Here is a 13,496-nt window from a genome sequence, read left to right on the forward strand (position 1 = left end):
TGATAATCAGTGATTTTCATTTCATTTTTCATTTCATTTGAAGCCTACTTGTGACAATAAGCGATTTTCATTCATTTGGGACATAAGTGATTATTTTTATTATTATTATTTTCAATCCATTGATCGGTAACCACATTTATGTATATTTTAACTTCCTAAAACAATATGCCTTTGGAAATATTTTACATGTCTATTATACCTGAAATCATATCTCAGGTTTTAATTCCATTAACCATTATTGTGCCATGGTCGAACCGTGTGAGGCTTACCCTCTGCCTATTTCTACCAAAGAAAACTGAACAATTCCAATGATGGAACTCAGGGTGACATATATTACACCACCATGTTTTGCACAACATTGATAGTAAGCATCAAATTCGTTTTTCATCCAATGGACACAGTCAATAACGAGGAACATTTAGTTACAAATTTGAATGTGACTGTCAAAGCATTGTTTATTCCGATAATCGTAGGCGTTTTCTAAATGTTGTTCAGAAAATAAGCATAATAAGATTTTTCTTTCAAAGAGGGAAATGAAATGAAAATCGCTTATTGTCACGAGTAGACTTCAATTAAGTTACTGTGAAAAGCCCCTAGTCGCCACATTCCGGCGCGGTACGGGAAACGAACCGTGCTGCTGGCTTGCTTGGTCTGCTTTAAAAGCCAGCGGTTTAAGCTTGTGAGCTAAACCAGCCCCTGTCTGCTTTAAAAGCCAGCGGTTTAACCTTGTGAGCTAAACCAGCCCCTGTCTGCTTTAAAAGCCAGCGGTTTAGCCTTGTGAGCTAAACCAGCCCCTGTCTATAATGAGTGTATATAATTCCTGACCTTATTCCTGACCTTCCTGACCTAGGGGCTTTTCACAGTAACTTCATTGAAGGATACTCGTGACAATAAGCGATTTTCATTTCATTATAATAATAACACAATATATTGGACATGCACGTTTCGGCTCACAATTAACTAAACTGTGATTATTTTTCAATCGAATCATCATGACATGAACATGATTATTTTCAGTTCAATTCTTGCTGAATATTTATAGAACATATAACACTACAGTGCAGAATGGGCCCTTCAGCCCTCGATGTTGCGCCGATCTGTGAAACCATCTGAAGCCTATCTGACCTACACTATTCCATTTTCATACATATGTCTATCCAGTGACCACTTAAATGCCCTTAAAGTTGGCTTGTCTACTACTGTTGCAGGCAGGGCGTTCCACACCCCTACTACTCTCTGAGTAAATAAACTGACACTGACATCAGTCCTATATCTATCACCCCTCAATTTAAAGCTATGCCCCTCGTGGTGGTCATCACCATCCGAGGAAAAAGACGCTCACTGTCCACCCTACCTAACCCTCTGACTATCTTATGTCTCTATTAAGTCACCTCTCAGCCTTCTCCTCTCTAACGAAAACAACCTCAAGTCCCTGAGCCTTTCCTCGTAAGACCTTCCCTCCATACCAGGCAACATCCTAGTAAATCGCCTCTGAACCCTTTCCAAAGCTTCCACATCCTTCCTATAATGTGGTGATCAGAACTACTCGCAGTACTCCAGGTGCGGCCGCACCAGAGTTATGTACAGCTGCAGCATGACCTTGTGGCTCCGAAACTCAATCCCCCTGCTGATAAAGGCCAGCACACCATATGCCTTCTTAACAGCCCTATTTACCTGGGTGGAAACTTTCAGGGATTTATTACCTGGATGCCGAGATCTCTCTGTTCATCTACACTACCAAGAATCTTGCCATTAGCCCAGTACTCTGCATTCCTGTTACTCCTTCCAAAGTGAACCACCTCACACTTTTCCGCATTAAACTCCATCTGCCACCTCTCAGCCCAGCTCTGCAGCTTATCTATGTCCCTCTGTATCCTATAACATCCTTCAGCACTATCCACAACTCCACCGACTTTTCACTTTATACTTATACTTTTCACATATGTATTTAGAAATGTCTATGAATACCAGCAATTATTTTTCACGTTTTAAATCCATTAATTACTAGAAATATCGTTGCTATGTGGCGGAATATCATGTGATCTCTCTACCTTTTTGTACTGAATACGTCTTGGGATGTTGTGACTGATGGCAATGTGATGTGACTGCTCTGAATGGGATGTAGTCATTTTGTGGTGTGCAGTGACTTATGGGTGTGCAGTGACTTCGGGGTGCGTCGTGACTGATGGGTATGAAGTGACAGAGTGGGGTGTAGTGACAGAGTGGGGTGTAGTGACAGAGTGGGATTGTAGTGACAGTGTGTGGTGCAGTGACAGAGTGGGTTGTAGTGACAGAGTGGGGTGTAGTGACAGAGTGGGGTTGCAGTGACAGAGTGGGGTTCTAGTGACCGAGTGGCGTTTTGGAGTGACCGAGTGGGTTTGTAGTGACTGAGTGGAGTTGTAGTGACCGAGTGGTGTTGTAGTACCAAGTGGGGTTGTAGTGATCGAGTGGGATTTTAGTGACCGAGTGTGGTTCTCGTGACAGAGTGGGCTTGTAGTGACAGTGTGGGTTTGGTGTGACAGAGTGGGTTTGTAGTGGCAGAGTGGGTTTGTAGTGATTGAGTGGGTTTGCAGTGACTGAGTGGGTTTGCAGTAACCGAGTGGATTTGTAGTGTCTGAGTGGAGTTGTAGTGACCGAGTGGTGTAGTAGTGACAGAGTGGGTTTGTAGTGACAGAGTGGGTCTGTAGTGACAGAGTGGGTTTGTAGTGGCAGAGTGAGTTTGTAGTGATTGAGTGGGTTTGCAGTGACTGAGTGGGTTTGCAGTGACTGAGTGGGTTTGTAGTGACTGAGTGTGTTTATAGTGACTGAGGGTGCTTAGTGTCTGGGTGGTGTCGTAACAGAGAGGTGTGTATTGACAGTGTCGTGTCTAGTGACTGAGGGGTGTGAAATAACAATGTTGTGTCTAGGAACTGAGGGGTGTGTAATGACAGAGTGTTGTGTCGTGACAAATGTGTGTGCATTGTCTGATAGGTCTGTAGTGACTAAGGTGTGCGCAGTGTCTGATAGGTCTGTTGTGATTAAGGTCTGTGCAGTGTCTGATAGGTCTGATAGGTCTGGAATGACTTAGGTGGGCAGTGTCCGAGTGGCGTGTAGTGATTGAAGAGTGTGTAGAGACGAAGTGGTGTGTAGTGGCTGAGTGGTGTGTCGTGACGAAAGTGTGTGGCGTGGTTGGAGTGTGCAGTGACAGGCCGTGCAGTGGCTGAGGGCTGTGTAGTAGCTGATTGCTGTGTAGTGATAAGGGCTGCGTAGTGTATCAGGGCTGTAGTAAGTGGTGTAGAGTGGTTGAGCAGTGAGTAGTAACTGAGTGATGTGTTGTAACCGGGGGCAATGGTTAGATCCTCTCTTGTAGATGATCATTGCCTGCCACTTGTGTGGTTTGACTGTGACTTGCGATGATGAATTAGTAAGGTCAAAAGCGACATGTGTCCCTGATAATAGACTTTGCCTTAAAGTAAGACGCCCTACAATATAGTAATTTGAACAGCGACCCCCCTTCACTGTGTGTGTGTCATGCTCCGAAGAATAAATATCACCATATAAGAGGTTCACGACTCTTGGAGCATTCGTGACTAGGAAGGACAGAAATTGATGCGAGCTGCTCTGCGAGCCCGTGACCAACGGCATGGGATAAGTTTCGGCGATATCTGCATATTAAGGAGAGGCAAAGAGATTTCATCAGCGGAACCTCGAGCAACAACAGTGCAGAATGCAGAAACTTCAAGCTCTGAGCTTGACGAAGTTCGATCCCTCCTTCACCCCGACCAGTGCGAGTGGGTACTGACGCCTCAACAGGTCCCTTTTGCGAAGTATTAGCAATTAAAATCTATGCTTGTCAACTTATTGCATTCGATTCACAAGGGATTAGAAGCATTTATATGCTTGAGAGAATCAGTCTTGTGATAGTTGGTGTTGAAGGTTATTTTATATTTTCCTAATGAAGATGAGATTTGATATAAAATTTAAAAAATTCCCTCATTCTCAAACACGCTTCGTCGGCCTTGCCTGAGGTGTAGTGTTCCTCCGGTTAATTCAACAGCAGTCTGCCTTGACCCCCATCAATACGGGAAGCAGCGGTGCTCATCTGGGACTATGGCGAATACTTCACAAAGTCCCAGCGTCTGTCGATTTGCGGGACCAATGATTCCTGTGAACAACCAGAAAAGTGGGGGCGAATCTTCGAAACTCGCTGTCCATTTTGTCCCCGCGAATGAGTTTGTTCGAGAGAGTGGGCGACGTGTTTCTAGGCTTTATGGCAACCGAGGGGGTACGGGGGTGGGGTGGGGGGGGGGGGAGCGAGGGTTGGCCACGAGCCGTCAGTAACGAGTCGGACTCACAAGCGGAAAAACGTCCGACCTCCTCGTTATTTCACGTCTTGCCTCACCTGTGTTCTTTTATTTACCATTCAGCCACATTGGACCACTCTACGTGATTTAACTCTTCTACCTCTAGTTCCCTAGTTATATTCGCTGTGGACAACGGGTCGGCGTCAGAAGATAGGGTGGAATCGACGGACGCCGCACTTCGGAATGGGATGAATGTGATGACTGGATGACGTTTGGAAAATTGGGTTACAAAAGTCGCACTTTTTAATGGTTAAGAGCCTAGGGATTGGAGTGCATCCAAGTGCAATGGTCCTGTTTTTTGTTGGAAAAGATAATTCTGTTTTGCCGGCATGGCACAGTAAGGCAGAGGATTAAGCGGGGGATTTGATGAAAGTCTTACCTCAAATGGGGGGAGGTAGGCCACTCGTTGCTTGAAAGGGTGGTGGAGGTGGGGGAAGTTGGGGAACTCTCACAACAATTAAGAAGCATTTGGATGGGCACTCGAGGCATCGGAGCAGACAAGGCTTGCTGAGAGCTGGAACATTAGATTAGAAAATATGGCTGACACTGACACTATGGGCTGATGGATCTCCTTTTGTTCTGTAAAACTTCCTGTCTTTAAATGCACGTAATATAGTCCCAAGATGCCAGTGGTGATGTATTCGCCAGAGGAATTTGTGGAAACCATTAATGTCAGGGGGGCGGCACCGTCTGCGCTGTGTTTGATGAGTTGTTTGTTCTCGTTCCCAGTCTCAACGCCGGAGCCGGAGATCCTGAAACTCCGACTGGTGAACCGCAGCCATCCCTGTGCCGGAAGGGGAGAGATCCTCCACAACGCCACCTGGGGCACCATCTACGACGATAACTGATACGTCGCCGACGCGATAGTGATCTGTTGCCAGATGGATTGCGGCTTCGCCGAGATGGCACATAACAGCGCCACCTTCGGCCTGGGCACCGAGGAGATCTGGCTCGACGACGTCAAGTGCTACGGCAACTCTCTGCAGGAGTGCGTTGTCAAGCCCATCTGTGAGCGCAACTGTCGCCATAGCAAGGATGCCGGGGTGGTCTGTAACCGAGGCCAGTGCTGTTCATCCGTCCGTCTGAATCTCTATCTGTCTGTCTCTCTGTCTGTCTGTCCCTGTCTGTGAATGTATCTGTGTGTCTGTGTGTCTGTCTGTGTGTCTGTCTCTCTGTCTGTCCCTCTGTCTGTGTCTCTGTCCCTATTTGTGTCCTCCTGTCTCTACGTGTATATGTCTGTCTCTCTGTCTGTCTGTCTCCCTGCTCTATCTGCTCTGTCTGTGTGTCTCTTTTTCTGTCTCTGTCTCTCTGTTCGTCTGAACGTCTCATCTGCCTGTTCTGTCTGCTCTGTCTGTTTTTGTCTCTGCCTGAGTATCTGGCTCTCTGTCAGTCTGTCTGTCTCTCTGCAGGCTGTGTGTCTGTCTGTATGTATCTCTGTCTGTCTCTGTTTGTCTCTCTCTCAGTATGTGTCTGTCTGTCACTCTGTCTATATATCTATATATCTGTCTATCTACGTCTATATCTATATCTATCTGTCTCTATATCTATATATATATATATATATAAATCTCTATGTATATTTCTCACCTATCTATCTCTATATCTATCTATATCTATATGTATTTTCTCTGCCTCTCTATATACCTATCGCTATCTCTATCTATCTGTCTCTATCCGTGTCGACCTATTTATTTCTCCCCATTTATCTATCTATATCTGTCTTTCTCAATATCTATATATCTACCTGAATATCTATGTCTATCTCTCTCTCTATATATATATATATCAACACATCTCTATACATCTATCTATTTATCTCCATTATCTATATCTATCGATCTCTACGTCTGTCTGTCTAGTCTGTCTGTCTAGTCTGTCTGTCTGCTCTGTCTGTATGCCTGTCAATTTATCCATCTCTCTGTCTACCATCTATTTATTTATCTATCTCTCTATCAATAACTAACATCATCTTTCTCTATCTATGTCTATCTTTCTATCTCTATCTATCTATGTCTGTATCTATCCATGTCTATATCTATATCTATATATATCCATATCTATCTATCTCCATATCTATATTTGTCTTTCGCTATATCTACATCTATCTATCTCCATATCTATATCTATCTACCTCTATATCTGTCTATCTACCTATCTATCTATATCAATCTCTATCTATATTTGTCTATATATCCATCTATCTGTCTATCTACGTCTATATATATCTATATGTCTCTATACCTATATCTATAAATATATATCTATATCTATCTATCTCTATGTCTATATCTATCTATCTCTATATGTCTTTTCTATATCTCTGTATATATATATCTATATCTATCGCTATCTATCTGTCTCTATCTATTTATACCTATCTATGTCTACCTATCTAGCTATCTATATCTATCCCTATATCTATATATCTATCTGAATAGCTATGTCTATCACTACATCTATATCATCCCCTCTCTATACCTATATCTATCTATCTCCATTATCTATATCTATCTATCTATCTCAATATATGTCTGTCTAGGTCTGTATCTATCCAGCCATCTCTATGTCTCTTTTTATCTATCTCTATATCTATATCTATCTCTATCGATGTCTATCTATGTCTTTCTATTTAAATCTACCTATCTATGTATATATCTACATCGATCTATATCTTTATCTCTGTCTATCTATCTCTATGTATATCTATCTATCTCTATATCCCTATCTATCTAGCTCCATATCTCGAATCTATTTGTATATATATTTCTATCTCTATATCTAAACCTAAATATCTATATCTATATCTATGTATCTCTATATCCACATGCATCTATTTCTATATCGATATATCCATATCTCTATCTATATCTGTCAATATCTATCTCTATCTACCTCTCTCGACCTCCTATTTATATCTATAACAAGATAATGGTATACTAACCAGTGGTACACAGCAAGTTGTCAATAATTCAGTACTCAGTCCACTCTTTATTTTCTCTTTCAGAGCAACCGCCCAAACCTGGGAATTATCTCAGACGCGTATGCGACATTTCTGTGAAGGGAGAGATTATCTTTATCAAATGCAATGCCTTTGGTTACCACAATGCAGCTGCGTTCTATTTGCACACGGATGATGAGGTGAATCACTTCGCCTCGAAGCCCTGCTCTGCCAATGGGAAGTTCGTGACTTTCCGTTTCCCCGAAGTCAACGGGAGGAACGAGGGGAACTACAGCTGGAGCTACGAGGTGCAGGTTTCGGGAAGGACTTACAACTCCCCCAGGAGTGAGATGGTCGCTATGATCAAGCAAGGTGCGTTTCAAGGAAATCGTGGCGCGCCGTATCCCGGTATTCCGTCTGATCGCGGTCCCCCTTCCCACCTTGCTCAGGTTGCGCCGGCTCGTTTCACCTTGTTCGCATCCAAGTTTGGACTCCAAACGCCCACTTCAGAAACTACCGTCCCGCCGTCCTGCCTCTTGAAGTCTCAGGAATCTGAATTACGCAGCTATTTTCCCTTAATATTTTTACAATCTGAAGCGTTCTGGCCGGCGGCCGCCTCACACCGCCGGGGTCCAGAGTGCGATTCCTGACCTCGGATGACTGACTGCTTGGACTTCCTCCGGCTGCTCCGTTAGCCCCCCCCCCCCTCTCCCCAAAGTTCAAAGATATTGCAGGCATCCTGCAATGAAGTGATTTGAATTGCGATTCCCTTCACCGTGTGAGTGTCTCGCTCCGAAGAAGAAATAACACCCACTGAGAGGTTCACGACCCTTTGAGCATTCGTGACCAGGAAGGAGAGCGATTGATTACCGCTGCCCTACGAGCACATGACCAGAGGCATCGGACCAGTGTGGGCGAGATCCGCATGCGAAGGGTAGGAAAAGAGATTTCATCAGCCGAACTTCGAGGAACAAGCGCAGAATGAAGAAACCTGAAGTTCTGAGTGTGACGACGTCCGACCGCTTCTTACCCCCGAAAAGCGTGAGTGGGTACTGACGCCCCAACATGTCCACTTTCAAAGTATTTCCAATTGAAATCTATGCTTGTTAACTTATAGCAGTATATTTACAGGGGATTAGAAGCATTTACATGCTTGAGAGAACCAATCTTGTGACAGTCACAGTGTTGAAGGTTATTTTATATTTTCCGAATGAAGATGCGATTTGATATAAAATTAAAGAACAAAGAGAACTTCTCAAGTTCTCAAATTCGCACCGCCTCACCTGAGATGTGGTGATCCTTCGGTTAAATGACCCCCAGTCAGCCATCCCCCCAATCAAAGAGAGAAGCTGTCCGTGGTCATCTGGGACTCTGGCGACTTTACTTACGAAGTCCCAGCATCTGTCGATTGGCGGGAGCAATGATCCCTGTCAAGAACCAGGAAAGTGGGGGCGAATCTTCAAATCCAGTTCTCCATGTTGTCCCCGCGACTGAGTTGATTCGAGAATGAGCGACGGATTGCTAGGCTTGAATTGAACCGAACTGGTGCGGGTGGAGAGCGAAGGAGCGCGTCGCGCCGTGGATCGGCCACGAGCCGTCAGTAACGAGTCGGGCTCACAAGCTGCCAAACGGCCGATATCCTCGCTATTTCACGACTTGTTTCACCCATTGTTGTTTTATTTACCACTCAGCCACGTTGACCACCCTATGTGTTTTAATTCTTCAATCTTTGTCCCGTAGTTTCATTCGCTGCGGAAAACGTATCGGCGTTAGAAGGTAGGAAGAAATAGACGGACGCTGTGCTTCGGGATGGGACGAGTGTAATGACTGGAAGACTTTGGGAAAGATGGGTTCCAAATGTCGGGCAATTTTAAAGGTTTATGATACTAGGGATTGGAGGACGTTTGAGTGCACTGGTCATGTTTTTTTGTTGAAAAACATTATTCTGTTTTGCCGGCATGGCATAGGTTGAAGTTAAGTCAGAGGATATAGAGGGGGGTTTAAGGAAAGTCTTACCTCAAATGGCTGGGGGGGGGGGGGGGGGGGGGGAGATTGGCAATGGCTGATTGAAAGTTTGTTGGTGGTGGGGGAGGTGGGGATCTCTCACAGCAATTAAGGAGCGTTTGGACGGGCACTCGTTACGCTGTCGCAGACAAGGGTTCCCGAGGACTGGAAACTGAGATTAGGAAACGTGGCTGACACTGACACTATGGGCTGAAGGGTCTCCTCCTGTTCTGTAAAACTTTCTGTCTTTAAATGCACGCAAGATAGTTCCAAGATGCCTGTTGTCAGGTATTTTTTGATAAGTTCTTTGTTCCCGTTGCCAGTCGCGAAGCCGGTGATGGAGATCCTGAAGCTCCGGCTTCTGAACGCGCGGCATCCCTGAGCCGGAAGGGTGGAGATCCTCCACAATGAAACCCAGGAGACCATCTGCAACGATAACTGGGACGTGGCCGACGCGGTGTTGGTCTGCCGCCAGTTGGACTGCGGCTTCGCCGAAATGGCGCACAGCAGCGCCACCTTCGGCCTGGGTACCGAGGAGATCTGGCTCGACGAATTCGAAGTGCCAGGGCACCGAGGCATCTGTGAATGAGTGCGTCCTCAAGCCCATCGTTCAGCACAACTGCCACCACAGCGGACATGCTGGGGTGGTCTGTAACCGAGGTCAGTGCTGTCGGTCCATCCGTCTGTCTGTCTGTCTCCCTGACTGTCTCTATGTCCGTCTGTGTATCTATCAATCTCTCTATCTGTCTCTGTCTCTCAATGTGTCCCTCTGTCTGGTGATTTCAGATGAGATGAAAACCTCAGTTGGCCTATGGTAGATAAAAGGGTCCTAGTTCCTCGTTAATATAGTGGTTAGTACCCCGCCTGTCAAGCTGGGTTCAATTCCAGGGGTTCAATTCCCCGACGGGGAGATTATACCTCTGCAGATAAAGAACGAGAATCCTTTTGAAAACTGGCACATCGCTGCCAAATGCGCGAAGGCACATCGCCCAAGTGATGCACTCAACGATGCAGACTTGACAGTTGTCTTCCTCAACGCCAAACACTAATATTTTTCAGAACCCTCGTCGGTCAGCGAACAGGACACATATCGTCTTAATTTGCCCCATTTGCCCCTGAAAATTCTAAGCGCTGCTTTCAACGTGCCCCATTCTCCGCACACGATATGCGTTCACAAAAACGAGACCATTCAAACACATGTCTCAAACGGTCCCCTCAGCGAACTCGTGAATAATAAGAGAATCAGGCAGAATCGGACAGTGACTCACGGCTACTGGTTAGGAACAGAATCGCCGATGCAGGTCACCGGCATCCTTCCGTGTTCAACAACGGTCTTCGACCGGCTTGAAAATGCAAAAACTGCACCCAAAATTGTAATAATTTGACGGTGCTTCCTGAATTTCTCTTTTATTCATTTTTGATTTACTCCTCTATCCATTGGACGGTAACGAGAAATGAAATCTGCCTCACAGTTATTGTTGCTCCATGCAGACACCGTTCAGCAGAGACTGCCCTGATCCCCTACTTCTGAAACTAATGTACACACCGTCGACGCGAGTCGTGATTTTGGAACGTGACTATTCCACTTCTCTTTACATGTGGTCTTTACATATAATTTGCAATGCAGAAGGAGGCCATTCGGCCCATGGAGTCTGCTCAGGCTCCTGGAAAGAGCACCCTACCCAAGGTTAACACCTCCACCCTATCCCCATAACCCAGTAACCCCACCCAACACTAAGGGCAATTTTGGACAGTAAGGGCGATTTTGGACACTAGGGGCAATTTATCATGGCCGAACCACCTAACGTGCACATCTTTGGACTGCGGAGGGAAACCGGAACACAAGGAGTAATCCCACGCACCCACGGGGAGTATGTGCAAAAGTCTGATTAATAATGTTGGTTGCTGACCAAATAAATAGCGGCCCTGCTTAGGTAACTGGTTAATTGATTTTTTTTTCTTTAAATTGATCAAAAATAGCTTCGGATGGAATTTGTGCTGCATCTTAAGCCTCTGGAACAGATCGCCTGAATATCCCTGTGAAAAGATGGCAATTGAGCCATGAGCCGTTTACAGATGTCGGGTCTGAAGTGAACAACCGCCTCAATATTTATAGCTCAACACACGCGAAAGAGTATGGGTGATTCTGCATTCTGTCTTCCAAGGTTAGCCTGGGAGGATCTTCAAATACACGCAGTATTAGGTTGCCACGGTAATTACTGATTTCAGAGACAAAGCGACGAACTGCAGGAAATCGGGTGATTTCAGAGAAGAAGAAAACTTCACTTGGCCAAAGAGAACCCACCACAGCTCATTTCCTCGTTAGTATAGTGGTTAGTAACCGCCTGTCCCGCGGGACACCGCGGCTCAATTCCCCGACGGGGATTTTGTACCTCTGGTGAAAAAGGACGAGAAGCCTTTTGAAAACTGACACATCGGCTGCCAAATGTGCCGAGGCACATCGTCCAAGAGATGCACTCAACGTTGCGGACTTGACACTGGTCTTCCTAAACGCCAAACACTAATGTTTTTCTGCACCCTCGTCGGTCAGCGACCAGGACACATATCGTCTTCATTCCCCCCATTTTCTCCTGCAAATTCTAAATGCTGCTTTCAACGTGCGCTATTTTCCGCACACGATATGAGTTTACAAAAACGTAATGATTCAAACATTAGAGCAGAGGGATCTCGGTGTCCATGTACATTGATCCTTGAAAGTTGCCACCCAGGTTGATAGGGTTGTGAAGAAGGCCTATAGTGTGATGACCTTTATTGGTAGAGGGATTGAGTTCCGGAGCCATGAGGTCATGTTGCAGTTGTACAGAACTCTAGTACGGCCGCATTTGGAGTATTGCGTACAGATCTGGTCGCCTCATTACAGGAAGGATGTGGAAGCTTTGGAACGGGTACAGAGGAGATTTACCAGGATGTTGCCTGGTATGGAGGGAAAATCTTATGAGGAATGGCTGCTGGACTTGAGGTTGTTTTCGTTAGAGAGAAGAAGGTTAAGTGGTGACCTAATAGAGGCATACAAAATTATCAGAGGGTTAGATAGGGTGAACAGCGAGAGCCTTCTCCCGCGGATGGAGGTGGCCAGCACGAGGGGACATACCCTTAAATTGAGGGGTAATAGATATAGGACAGAGGTCAGAGGTGAGTTTTTTACGCAAAGAGTGGTGAGGCCGTGGAATTCCCCACCTGCAACAGGAATGAACTCGCCAACATTGAGGGCATTTAAAAGTTTATTGGATAAGCATATGGATGATAAGGGCATAGTGTAGGTTAGATGGCCTTTAGTTTTTTTCCCGTCGGTGCAGCATCGAGGGCCGAAGGGCCTGTACTGCGCTGTATCGTTCTATGTTCTATATCTCCAACGGTCACCTCAGCCAACTCGTGAATAATAAGACAATCAAGCAGAATCGGACAGTGACTCACGGCAACTGGTTAGGAACAGAATCGCCGATGCAGGTCACCTGCATCCTGCCGTGTTCAGCAACGGTCCGCCTGAAAATGCAAAAGCTGCACGCAAAATTGTAATAATTCGACGATGCTTCTGTGCTTCCTGAATTTCTATTTTATTCATCTTTGATTCGCTCCTCTATCCATTAGACGGAAGTAGCTAGAAATGAAATCTACCTCACAGTGTACTGAACGTCATTGTTGCTCCATGCGGACTCCGTTGCGCAGAGACTGTCGCTGATCCCACACTTCTGAAACTAATGTGCCCACCGTCGACGCGAGACGTGATTTTGGAACGTGGCTATTCTACCTCTCTTTATACTGTGTTCTGTTGGTGACCAAGGCAGTTTAATTCATTGTGTTCTCTTGGAAAAACAAAGATATGAAGCCCCGATTTGCACCAAAGTCTGATTAATAATGTTCGATGCTGACGAAGTAATAGCGGCCCTGCTTAGATAACGGGTTAGTTGAAAGCTTTTTTCTTTAAATGGATGCAAAAATAATTTCGGATTGGAATTTGTTCTGCATCTTCAGCCTCTGGAACAGATCTCCCGAATATCCCTGTGAGAAGATGGCAGTTGAGCCATGAGCCGGTTTGCAGGTGTCAGTGTCTGAAGTGAACTTCCGCCTCAATATTTATAGCTCAACACACGCGTGTTGATTCTGCATTCTGTCTTCCAAATTTAGCCTGGCAGGATCTTCATGTCCACGCAGTATTAAGTTGCCACGGTAATTACTGATTTCACAGAAAA

This window comes from Scyliorhinus canicula, chromosome 30 (genome assembly GCF_902713615.1).
Source record: "Scyliorhinus canicula chromosome 30, sScyCan1.1, whole genome shotgun sequence".
NCBI lineage: Eukaryota > Metazoa > Chordata > Chondrichthyes > Carcharhiniformes > Scyliorhinidae > Scyliorhinus > Scyliorhinus canicula.